The 11,672-nt window shown below is 42.5% G+C and overlaps 1 protein-coding gene across 1 annotated transcript in view; it reads right to left on the minus strand.

Annotated features, from left to right (window-relative positions):
* ABCA1 (ATP binding cassette subfamily A member 1) overlaps window positions 1-9,198 on the minus strand; it is a 325,465-nt gene extending 316,267 nt beyond the window's left edge. The window contains exons 1-3 of the mRNA XM_045042502.1: window positions 9,182-9,198; window positions 8,258-8,392; window positions 2,161-2,500 (exon numbers count right to left, since the gene is read on the minus strand). The gene's annotated coding sequence lies outside the window, so the exon portion shown is untranslated. The remainder of the gene's footprint in view (window positions 1-2,160; window positions 2,501-8,257; window positions 8,393-9,181) is intronic.
* Between the last annotated feature and the right edge of the window lie 2,474 nt (window positions 9,199-11,672).

Below are 11,672 nucleotides of genomic sequence, written 5' to 3' on the forward strand. Positions count from 1 at the left end.
CTAGGACATTGGTCACCACACATATCTAACCAAAGAATTTACCAATTGCTGAAGGCCAAATTAGCTTGAGTCAGTACAAAACATCTTGTTTCCCTTGAAATAGCTTCTGCAGGCTTAAGTTTCCAAAAAGGACTAAAGGAAAAACGAGATCTAGAGTCTTGCTACTCAAGGCAAGGTCCACAGATCAACAGCATCTGTATCCTCCAGGACCTTGTTAGAAATGCAGAGTCTAAGCCCTACCTTAGACCTACTGAATTAAAATCTGCAATTTAGCAAAGCCTCCAGACTTTGCACAAGGGCTCCACGCACCTGTAAGTCTGAGGTGTGCTGACCTAGAGGAAGATATCTCAAGAGAGTGACTTTTAGCTGGGCCTTGACCGCAACAGGAATGAGCTGGCAGAGGAAGGGAGCAGACAGCACCAGAAAATAACGGCAAAAAGACACAGAAAACAGCAATGTGTTCATTCAGCAGGAGTCATTTGTTGTTTCTGGGTATAAGGGATGGGAAGTAACCTGTGAAGGCAGGTTGGGGAAAGACTGTGGAAGCTCTTGAACATCAGATGAAAGTATTAGCCCCACATGTTCCTTGCTCTCTCTCCTTTCAAGGCTCAGGCAGCTACTAAACGCGGTTTTATTCTCTCAAAGCTAGAGCTCCTCCCTCGCCCTGGCCTAGGCTGGCAGCAGCTGGATTCCCACAGTGCTAGCTGAGAGCAGAGCAGCAGGCCCAGGAAGGTCCTCCACCAGGGCTGCGTTCAGGTCCAAGCTCTTCTCTCTAAGGACCTTGAAAGGCTCAGAGCCCTGTATCTCTGACTTAAGGAACACAATCTCTGATGGGGAAGGCAGAAGAGATAGCCAGCAGTTAAAGGCATGCAGATCAAGGATCTCTATTCTGAAATGAAACGTTGGCAAAACAAGAAAAATGAGGGGACACCTAGGGGGCCCAATCGGTTAAGCGTCTGACTTCGGCTCAGGTTATGATCTTGCATTTCGTGAGTTCGAGCCCTGCATCGGGCTGTCTGTTGTCAGCACAGAGCCAGCTTTGGATCCTCTGTCCCCGCTCCCCCCTCTCTGCCCCTTCCCCACCTGCACTCACTCTTTGTCTCTCTCAAAATAAACAAATAAACTTAAAAAAAGAAAGAAAGAAAAATGACAAGTCTTGAGCAATATCTTGCATTCTGAGAAATACTATACCTACAGTACCGGTCACTTAACCACTTTGTGCCCCAGTTTCCCAAACCATACAATACAGATAACCCTTGTACCAACCTCACAGGTTGTAAGGATTCAGTAAATTAATGCATGCAAAGCTCAGAACAGTGCCTAGATTCTACCAGAGGCTCCCTACAAAGATTTGCCTTGAATTAAACAGTGCCTCTGTCCTAATGCGGGAGCTGGAGACATGACTTGCTGAGTGCAGAGCTCGGGTAGCAGCCAGCCTCCAAGTCAGCCCAAGGGACCATCTTCATAGATGTTGGCATTTGAAAATATATTATTCTTTGCTACTTAATATGGTCCTCAAATATGGAATGTTAATCATAAGGTGAACTGAGATTGTGTGCATTATAGGGCAGAGAAGCAGAGCCATGATGAGAGATATAGAATAAAGGATTTATTACAGCAATTAGACCTGAAGCTAAATTGGCATAGTATAAAGCTACCATACTGTGTCCCTAGCACAGCTGGTCAGTTTTGAGAACTGCACCAAAAAACTCCTACTCCACATACTAACGTCCAGGAGGCTTCCCTAGGAAGCCTTATCTTCTAGTCCCTCCCTTGTGGGGGTGTACCACATACCACTCTTTGTACGCATCTGTAACAGAACCCGTATCACTTGTGTTCCAAATATTTGTATCCTCCTCCCTGGTCTCTGTAAGCCCTTTCAGGCCAGAATCTGTGTTTCATCCTTTTGCATCTCCAGCTGCTAGCATGGCTCCTGGCATATGTTAGCTCAGATCATGTTAAATCACTGCCATTTTATCATCTTTCATGCACAAAAAGTTATAATTTCATAAATTTCAGAGTATTAGGAGGCACTCAGCAAATGTTTACTAAGTAAATGACACAAGACAACGACAACCAAACACCCACCAATTCTAATTAAACATCAAAAAAAGAAACTCCCTCAGGATTTTGTGTAGCCTTGGATTCCTTTTTACATACCTCAATTATTTCTTCACTCTCGAATATGGACATGCCAATGAGTGGTTCCAACAGGTCAAGCAAACAGGTTCTGCACCATTTTCATGTCTCTGGAGCCTGGCAGTGTCTCCAGACAGAAGATGATTGATTTCTCAAGGGGTCAAATGTGGTTTTCTGCACCGTTTTAGTGTTTTGGGAGGCTGGCAGCATCTCCACACAGCTGAAAAGCAGCAGGCTCCAAGATGGAAGGGATTAACCTCTGAGAAAGCAGGTGCTGAACTCGCCTTGACTTTCAGTCCCAGCATCACAGAACGACAAGGAGCCTCAGAGGTCATGGATCTCAACCATACATCACGTGGAACTGAAAATTAGCACATGCAATATAACTTTTTTAAAAAATCAAGACATGTATCGGTGAAAGGGAGTTGAAAATAATATAAGGAAAGGAAGAATGGAAGGAGGTAGCTGGTACAAACTCACTTCATCCAGCTATAACAAGTCTAAAATTGTGAGGTTTGCCAGGCTCCACAATCCAAATGGACCCCAGCAGCCATCACCTGAGGTTGCAGAGAGGCCTGAGTTGGTGGGTCAGAGAGAGGTTGTTTTGAACCTTCAAAAGGGACAGAGATCCAGATAAATGTTATCCATGCATATGTGCTCCCTCCCACCGTGGCCCAGCCCTGTGATTCCCTGGGTTCTGGCCCTCCTCTTTTCCGCATCCTGCTCCTTGGTCCCCAGAAGCCCTTACCATCCCTGCCCTTTTCCCTTGCTTGCCTGATGACCTCACTCTGGACTATACCCTGGGTCCTGTTTCTCAAGCCTGCCCTGGTTATAGGGACAGGGGAAGTGAACTAAGAGGAATTGGTGGTATTATACAAGCTCTGTCATTTTGAATTCACAACAAAATGCTAAAAGTAGGGACAATTAGCCTCCTTTTAAAAATGAAGAAAAGTGGGGTGCCTGGGTATCTCAGTCAGTTAAATGTCCGACTCTTGATTTTGGCTCAGGTCATGATCTCAGGGTTCATGAGTTTGAGCCCTGCATTGGGCTCTGAGCTGACAGCGTGGAGTCTGCTAGGGATTCTGTCTCTCTCTCTCTGCCCCTCCCCATTCATGCTCCCTTTCTTTATCTCTCTCTCAAAATAAATAAACTTAAATAAAAATGAAGAAAAGTGAGGTAATCTGTTTCAAGTCACAGAGCTGCTACAGGATGAAAGAAATCAAAACCCAGGTGTATCAGACTCCAATGCCATATTCTTTCCAATATGCCACATAGCTTCTCTCTCCATGATTCCTTTCCACCTTCCCTGGAGTCTCATTTGCATGTTCTGCACCCCTGATATTCATTCTGACTCCTTCTTCAATCTACATTTCATTTCTTTATCTCCAGCAACTTCCCCTACTCAGACTCTGGCCAACTCACAATGTTTGCTGAGACGGAAGAGCCGCCAACCATTTGTCATCTACATATGAAGTGAGGGCACACCTGATCACACTTCACCTACTCTACATGAGTCTCCACTGCTACAGGAAGTATCCACATATCTCGTCATGGCATAAATGCCATTCACAGCATGGCCCCTACCAGTCCCTTTGGCCCTACCTCTCACCCAGCTCTCCTTTTTCACCATATTTCAACTACACTAAATCTCCTCCCAAAAGAAGCCTACTCCAAGACCAAGTAGCCAACAGAGTGGCCTGCAGACCTTATTATGGAAATCTTTTTATTACGTTGGCATCTGGTACTAAAATTTCTCTTTGGGCAGAAGACTTTCTCGACTCAAAGACTCTTTTGATAACACCCATTGGTGCAGAAGTTGAGGTCCTAGGGTCCCAAGTGTGGGTAGTTTGCAGGTTAGGCTTTCCAGAAGTAGATGCTGAGATGGGAGTTTGGGGTATAAGATGTTTATTAGGACAACCCAAATGTACACCAACTGGTGAATGGATAAACAAAGTGTAGTATATCTATAGACTATATTCTGGAATATTAGTCACTCATAGAAAGGAATGAAGTGCTGACATATGTTACAGCATGTGGATAAACCTTGAAGCAATTATGCTAAGTGAAAAAGAAGGCAGTCACAAAAGGCCACATATCATATGATTGTATTTATATGAAGCATCCAGACAGGCAAATCTATAGAGACAGAAAGTATATTAATGATTGCCAGAGGTTGGGGGAGGGGGTAATGGGAAGTGACTGCTAACAGACAGAAGTTTCTTTTGAGGGGTCATGAAAATATTCTGGAATTAGATAGTGTTGATGACTGCACAACTCTCTGAATACTAAAAACCACTGACTTGTAGTCTTTAAAAAGGTGAGTGGGGGGTGCTTGGATGGCTCAGTTGGTTAAATGTCTGGCTTTTGATTTTGGTTCAGGTCATGATCTTACTGTTCATGAGATTGAGCCCCCTGTTGGGCTCTGCCCTGACAGCACAGAGCCTGCTTGGGATTCTGTCTCCCATTCTCTCTTTCCCTCCCCCACTTGCTTTCTATCTCTTTCTCAAAATGAAAATAAAAAATACAATAAAAACTTTTTAAAAAGAATAATCTTTAAAAAAAATAAATAAAACAAAAAGGTGGGTGGGTAGGTTAAATAGGTGATGGAGATTAAAGAGTAGACTTCCTGTGATGAGTACCGGGTGACTCATGAAAGTGCTGAATTACTTTACTGAACACCTGAAACTAATAACTAACTGGGATTTAAATAAAAACTGTTTTAAAAGTGAATTTTTTGGTATGAAAAATATATCTCAGTGAAGTTTTTTACAAAAATCATGTTTTTCAGATACTTATAGGGATCAATACCTATGAAAGGAAGGAAAAGGAAGCAGAATTTGGGCAGAGGAAGAACCTGACCTGTGATGGAGCTCCAGCAAAGTCTCTGTTAATTAGGCTAGGAGATCCAGAGCAGTAGTGCCCAGCACAGGATGCTGAAATGGCCCCCACTTCACACCTCTACCTCACTCAGTCACTGGCTTTGGGTCACCTGGGAAGGGTGTGATTTCCTGCTGCTAAAGCTGGGGAGGCTTTTTGTTGACCCACTCCCTGGAACTGGGTGACAAGTCCTTCTTTGAAGGGGTCTGAGTATAAACACCCTGCAGGCCTCTAGGGAAGGGATATGACAATTGTTCCTAAAAGGAAAAAGAAGTTGGGAGAAGAAAAAAAGTCAGAGAGACAGCAGAAAACTGTGCAGTATGCAATGGGATGCCATCTTGTAACTCCTCACATCTTCACCTAAGTTAAGGCACAGAACAGACCCTTAACATTTTGTCAAACAAGTACTTCTTTTCCAACACTACCATTTTGCTCTTAAACTCTCATTTTTCCCAGAGCCTCAACTACCTAAAGCATTTAATCAACCAAAAATTTTCTTAAAGTTTTGTAGAACAGCACATCTCTTTTTTCCTTCTCTTCACAGACTTGTTAAAAGACATTAACACTGAGGTGTGATTTATGGATTAGGGTCACATTGTGCTTAAAATCTACCGACAATGATGAACAAGAGGAGTGGTGAAAGAAAAAGCAAGAGAAAGTCTATCACGAAAACCAAGTTGGTTTTAGTATCAGGTACTGGGCCTGCCAGCTTTTCACGAAAAGCACATCAGGAAAAGTTACAAGATCGTATTTCACATCTGGTTAAGATAAGAGCAATGAGAAAACCAACAGGGAAATAATGTAAACCCAGGCATCTAATAATAAAAACTTACTTCTACATAGATGTTTGCCATGTATCACCCCATTTAGTTCTCCCTAAATTAGGGAGATCAGAATTATTATTATAATCGTCATTTTAGAGTTGGGTTCACTGATGTTCAGAGTTTAAGTGATTGGCTCAAGTTTACATAGTAACCAAGCAATGGCACAAGGACTTGCACCCAGAGTTAGTGACTCCAAATGCAATATTCTTTCCGTGACTACCCCATGCTGTAGCACAACTGCCACCACCTCCCTACCCTCCACGGCCAGAGAGGTAACCACGAGTGGGCAGAGAAAAACCTACTCAGCCATTCAAATGCATTTCCCATAAGGCAACAGCCATTTGAGGATTAACTTCTTAGAGGAAGTTTTCATTAATTAGCATTGCTTTCAGCAAACAAACAGAATGAACAGAATTATGTTCTAACACATCCCAGAGATGCAAGAATTCATTTGTGTGTGGTCTTGAAAAAGTTAAACAGTAAAACTCCAGATGGGCAACCTGTAACCATTTTTTTTCAAGAGTGCAAGCGGGGAGGGACAGAGAGAGAGGGAGACACAGAATCTGAAGCAGGCTCCAGGCTCTGAGCTGTCAGCACAGAGCCCAATGCAGGGCTTCAACTCATGAACTGTGAGATCATGACCTGAGCCAAAGTCGAACACTCAACTGACTGAGCCACCCAGGTGCCCCATCTGTTAACTATTTTTAACTCCAGCTGTGGCCACAAAAGGCATTTTAGATGGGAAGACAGAGAAAGAAATTATTGAATAAAGGGCTTCCATACAACAGAGTAGCATTCAGACCGGGAGTTTTCCTTCCCAACAAAAGTCACTACAATACTAGGAAATCAAAGGCATCCACTGGCAGTGATGATAGACATATTTCCAGAACTGGGGCAAATTGATACATCCAGCATTGATATGGATTGTGCAATTAGCAGTGAAGGGACAAGATTCCTTGTATAAAAAATATGTTTGAGAGGTGTCCGGGTGGCTCAGTCGGTTAAACATCTGACTTAGGCTCAGGTCATGATCTCACCATTCGTGAGTTCGAACCCCATGTCGGGCTCTGTGCTAACAGCTCAGAGCCTGGAGCCTGTTTCAGTTTCTATGTCTCCCTCTCTCTCTGGCCCTCCCCCGCCTGTGCTCTGTCTCTCTCTCTCTCTCTCAAAAGTAAATAAACGTTTATATATATATATATACATATATATATATGTATATATATATATATATATATATATACATATATACATATATTTGAGAAACTGTATCTCAACCAAGTTCAATGGCTTTCTTTCTCCAGGACTTCCCAAGAGGAGAATAACTTACATAGCAATTTAAGAAATGGTGAATTCAAGCAATAAAATACAATTGATGTTATTTATAACAACTGCAGAAAGCAACTGATCACTCTGGACAACTAGTTCATGTGTGACAAGCACATGGCTTCTTTGCCTTCATTTCTCCCTCCTGTCCCATGGCAGGCATGACTAATTAAATCACTGCACTCTTTGCCACTGATTCCAGATATAGCTTCACAATCTTTAAAACAACACTCCAAAAAAAACACAACAAAAACAAAAAACACTCCAAGAAGCTACTAGTTAATCATAACTGCATTATCAGCTTTGAAACAAAAAGTTGGGCATAAACTAGCATCAGATGAAGAAATAGACTCAATATTTCTCAGGGTGCAATGGATGAAGGGGGTTGAGACCCGGAAGACCTGCTAGTTAACTCCCACAGGAGGAGTTAAGGGCCAGGGACCAGATCCCATGTGTCATCGTATCCTCAGCACCTAGTAAAGCATCTGATGTGGTAGACTCTGGATATGTTTGGTGAATTAGTGAGTAATGAGTAGACACCAAAATCACATGGTAGTGATGATTTTACAAGGTCCACAGTTACTATATGTGTATATTAGCCATTAAGAAAAAATGTACATAATTGTTGCCTATTATGGATTCAGCTTCTTTCTCAGCTCTTCTTTCTACTATCCTTATAAGAACCCTAACAAAGAACCTCATCCAGTATGCTTTAAAGAAGCACCAGGAACCACAAAGACCATAAAGTCCAAAGACTGTGGTTTGAATTCTGAATCTACATTTATTTGCTACATAACCTTAAGAAAATTACTTGACTTCTCCAGGCGTCTGTGTCTTCAAATATAAAAAGAGGAGAATAATAATCTAACTTGTAGGATTTTTTTTATGAGGATTAAAGATTTATTATGCAAAGTACCTAATAAAGTTCTTGGTCCTTTTTCTATTTATGCCTCTCCTTACTTCCAAAAAGATTTAAAGTGGCTTAAAATGTTACCTACAATGAAGTAGGTATATTTAAAATAAAGAGGCAAAATCTTCAAAGCAAAGAGAAAACAAACATAGAAGCAGAGTAAACAAGTAAACAAGTGACTTACAGCATCTCACACACAGTAGACATAAAATGGTGGTCGTGGTGAAAACAGTTTGTACTAATATTAGTCGTCACTGGTGCTGTCATCTCTTCCTGGAGAATTCCAATCACCCTTCAAGTTTCCATCTGGGGACTAACCCTACGTAATAGTAAACATAATGTTAAAGCTCAAAAATTAAAACAGTGTAGTATTGGTACATGAATAGACAGAGCGATAGAACAGAATAGAATGTACATAAAAGATTTGAGTAAATGATAAAGTTGCATATGTACATGCATAAAGTTCATGATAAAGTTTAGTGTATGATAAAGTCTCAACATTTTGAAAACCTCAGATGTAGTGTAGAAACTAATGCAATGAGAAGTTACATAACTTGCCAAGTTCACACAGCTAGTAAATTATATACCTGGGGGAGTTTGAATGCAGGTATTCTGATTCCAGAGTCCATCTTTTAACCACTAAATGATAATAGTAAGTTAAAAAGGCAAAGTACAGATCAGTAAGTATACTATGCTACCTGTGGGATAAAAAGGAGAAAGGAAAAAAACCTTACTTATATTTGATTGCATATGCATACAGAAATTCTGAAAGGATACATAAGAAACTAATAACAATAGTTACCTTTGGACAGCATGGGGATGGGCAGAAGAGGGATTAGGGATGATATATATGTAAATTTATTTTATAATAATACATATATATTTGAACTATATCATTTTGGAAACTGATAAATAAAAATAAAATTAATTAAATTAAATTAAATATAAAAACAGAAAGAAAATGCTCACACTCTGGGCAAGTCTTTTCTGATCCCCCTCCCAAGTAGAGAAGCCCATCCCTCTTCTCTGTTCTCACACTACCTGTGCCTACAATTTTTCTGGCACGTATGTTGCACTGCCCTCATTTATGCTCCCCTCCCCTGCTCACCTCACCCCCTGTCACGCAGTGAGCTCTTCAAAGGCAGGGTTCTGGTTCTTCCATTCTTGTGTCCCCAGCACCTAGTGTAATCCCTGACATGTGGTGAACAGCCTGTCCATGGGGAAGTGGAAGTGGGAAAAGGGAAGTGGGAAGGCCAGCCAAGTTTGTGGTATTAGCACTGCGGAAAGGAGAATCAACTGAGGCCTTCAACAATAAGAATCTGAAGAGGAAGTGAGGAAGAGAAGAAAACATAGCAACCCTTGCAGAAAAGGTATACTCAACCCTGCTAAGGCAAAGGGGTAAAAAGGGCACTGTGGGCCAGCTAATCAGGGAGAAATGAGAAAGAAGCCCCAGGCTGAAGAAGACAAGAGCTGAGACTGGCCGTGCAAGGGCAGGAATACAGCACAGGACAGAGACTCCAGTCTTGTGATCCCAGAAGCAAGACTGAAACCCTAGAAGCACGGGCTCCCAGCCACAGGCAATTCAGCTGAAGACTCCCCTCACTTCTCATGACTGAAAATGGGGCAGAAGGCACATGAAAGATTGGTATTGAAGAGATTTTCTATTTGTATATGCTGACCACACATTTGATCTGTTGCTTTCTGTTCATTTAAACTCTGTGTACACCCATCTGAAGGTGGAAAGGTGATCCACATTGGGTCACAGATGTATTTTCCCCAGCAGAATAAATCAAAGATTCCATAAGCAGGGGAACTGGCCCACTCCATCAGGCCTCACCCAACTCCTTCCTGACTCTTTCCTGGGATTCTGCAGATAACTGTGCATATCCTTATACTATGATCCACAGGAATATAATTCATTATTTGATTGCGTTAATCATCAAAACCGCACAGATTCAGTCATCCTTATTTTACACATACACACTGGAGTAGGTATAACTGAAGTGAAACAGTATGTGGGATTTGCTTCAAAAGAATAATAAAATTATATGTAAAAGTAAGAAGCTTGGATTGTCCAAACAGCAGCCCTTAGGAAGAGAATGTGATTTATGTTAAGGATGCTTCACCCTAAGAGGTAAGCTACTTAAATGAAAAAAAAAAAAAAAAGTGAACTCCTAGATAATATAGGAAGTGTTTGCAGAAGGAATTTTTATTTCATTGCTTCAACCCTAAGTGGCATTAGCAAATACTGCAAAGCAATGAAAGAGGTCATTAGGAAGGAACTAGAAACACCTTCCGATGTTATGGAAAAAATTCTGACATCTTAATTATATTCTGCCACCTAGTGACAAAGAAAATTTAACATACTTACTGAGCCAGGCTCCGAGAACAGAGAAGGCTGCCCTCCACCACCTGGTCACCTGATCGTGGCCTGACCACTCCGGAACAAGCCTAATCCCACAAGCGTTTGGGGGCATGGCGTCCTCTCTCCGCTTCTACTCACACCTCTAGGAGACCCTGCAAATATGGTCAACGGCCAAAGAAGCTGTTCAATCTGTGGCTGACCAACTTCACGTGGAGCCAGAAGGTCCACCCTCTGCCACTTACCACAGTCCACGGGCCCCTTTGCTACCTCCTGCCTGTTGCTAAGGGCTTCGCGGGGGAAATACCACAGCAAGACTGAAAAGACCTGTTTAAATTGGGCATTTTAATCCTTTAGCTCTATAAGAAAGAAGAGTAGGGGGCGCCTGGGTGGCTCGGTGGGTTAAGCGGACTTCTTTGGCTCAGGTCATGAACTCACGGCTTGTGGGTTCGAGCCTCACGTCAGGCTTTATGCTTGGCGCCTGCCCCAGATTCTGTCTCTCTCTCTCTATCTCTGCACCTGCCCCTCTCCCGCTCGCACTCTTTCTCTCTCAAAAATAAATAAACATCAAAAAAATTTTTTTAAAGCGCATTCAGACCCAATTGCTCACGGCCTCCCAGAGGCTTCCGGTCCACGGAAATGAAGTGCAACCCATAATGCATTGGGAGGCAGGCCGACTGGAGCAGTGGAGGCGAGGGTGGAAGTAAGGCTGTGGCCGCTCTGGCACTGGAAGCCATAGAGTTTGTACGCAAGTAACAGAATCTCTTTGATGCCCCAGGGGTGTTCAGGTTTTCCTCTGTCGTTGGGTCAGACATTTCAGTGCGTTTGTGGGAGAACATTGATGTTGCAGCAGTGGCATTTAATAAGGAACTTTATCCAGTGCAGAACTCCTTCATGGTCGAGATCAGAGAGTAAAAATCTAAGTGATCAGCATCTTGAGGACCATTTTTTTAATGTTTATTTATTTATTTTGAGAGAGAGAGAAAGAGCAAGCAGGGGAGCAGCAGAGAGAGGGAGACAGAGAATCCCAAGCAGGCTCCACACTGTCAGCGTGGAGCCCCCCCCCCCCCCCACAGGGGGCTCGAACTCACAAACTGTGAGATCATGACCTGAGCCCAAACCAAGAGTCAGACACTTAACCAACTGAGCCACCCAGGTGCTCTTTGAGGACCTTTTTATATTGGCCCAGAGCACCAGCAAAAGCTTAAGAGAGAGCTTCTTAAAGCTTAAACAGATG

The sequence above is a fragment of the Felis catus genome, chromosome D4 (genome assembly GCF_018350175.1).
Source record: "Felis catus isolate Fca126 chromosome D4, F.catus_Fca126_mat1.0, whole genome shotgun sequence".
Taxonomy (NCBI): domain Eukaryota; kingdom Metazoa; phylum Chordata; class Mammalia; order Carnivora; family Felidae; genus Felis; species Felis catus.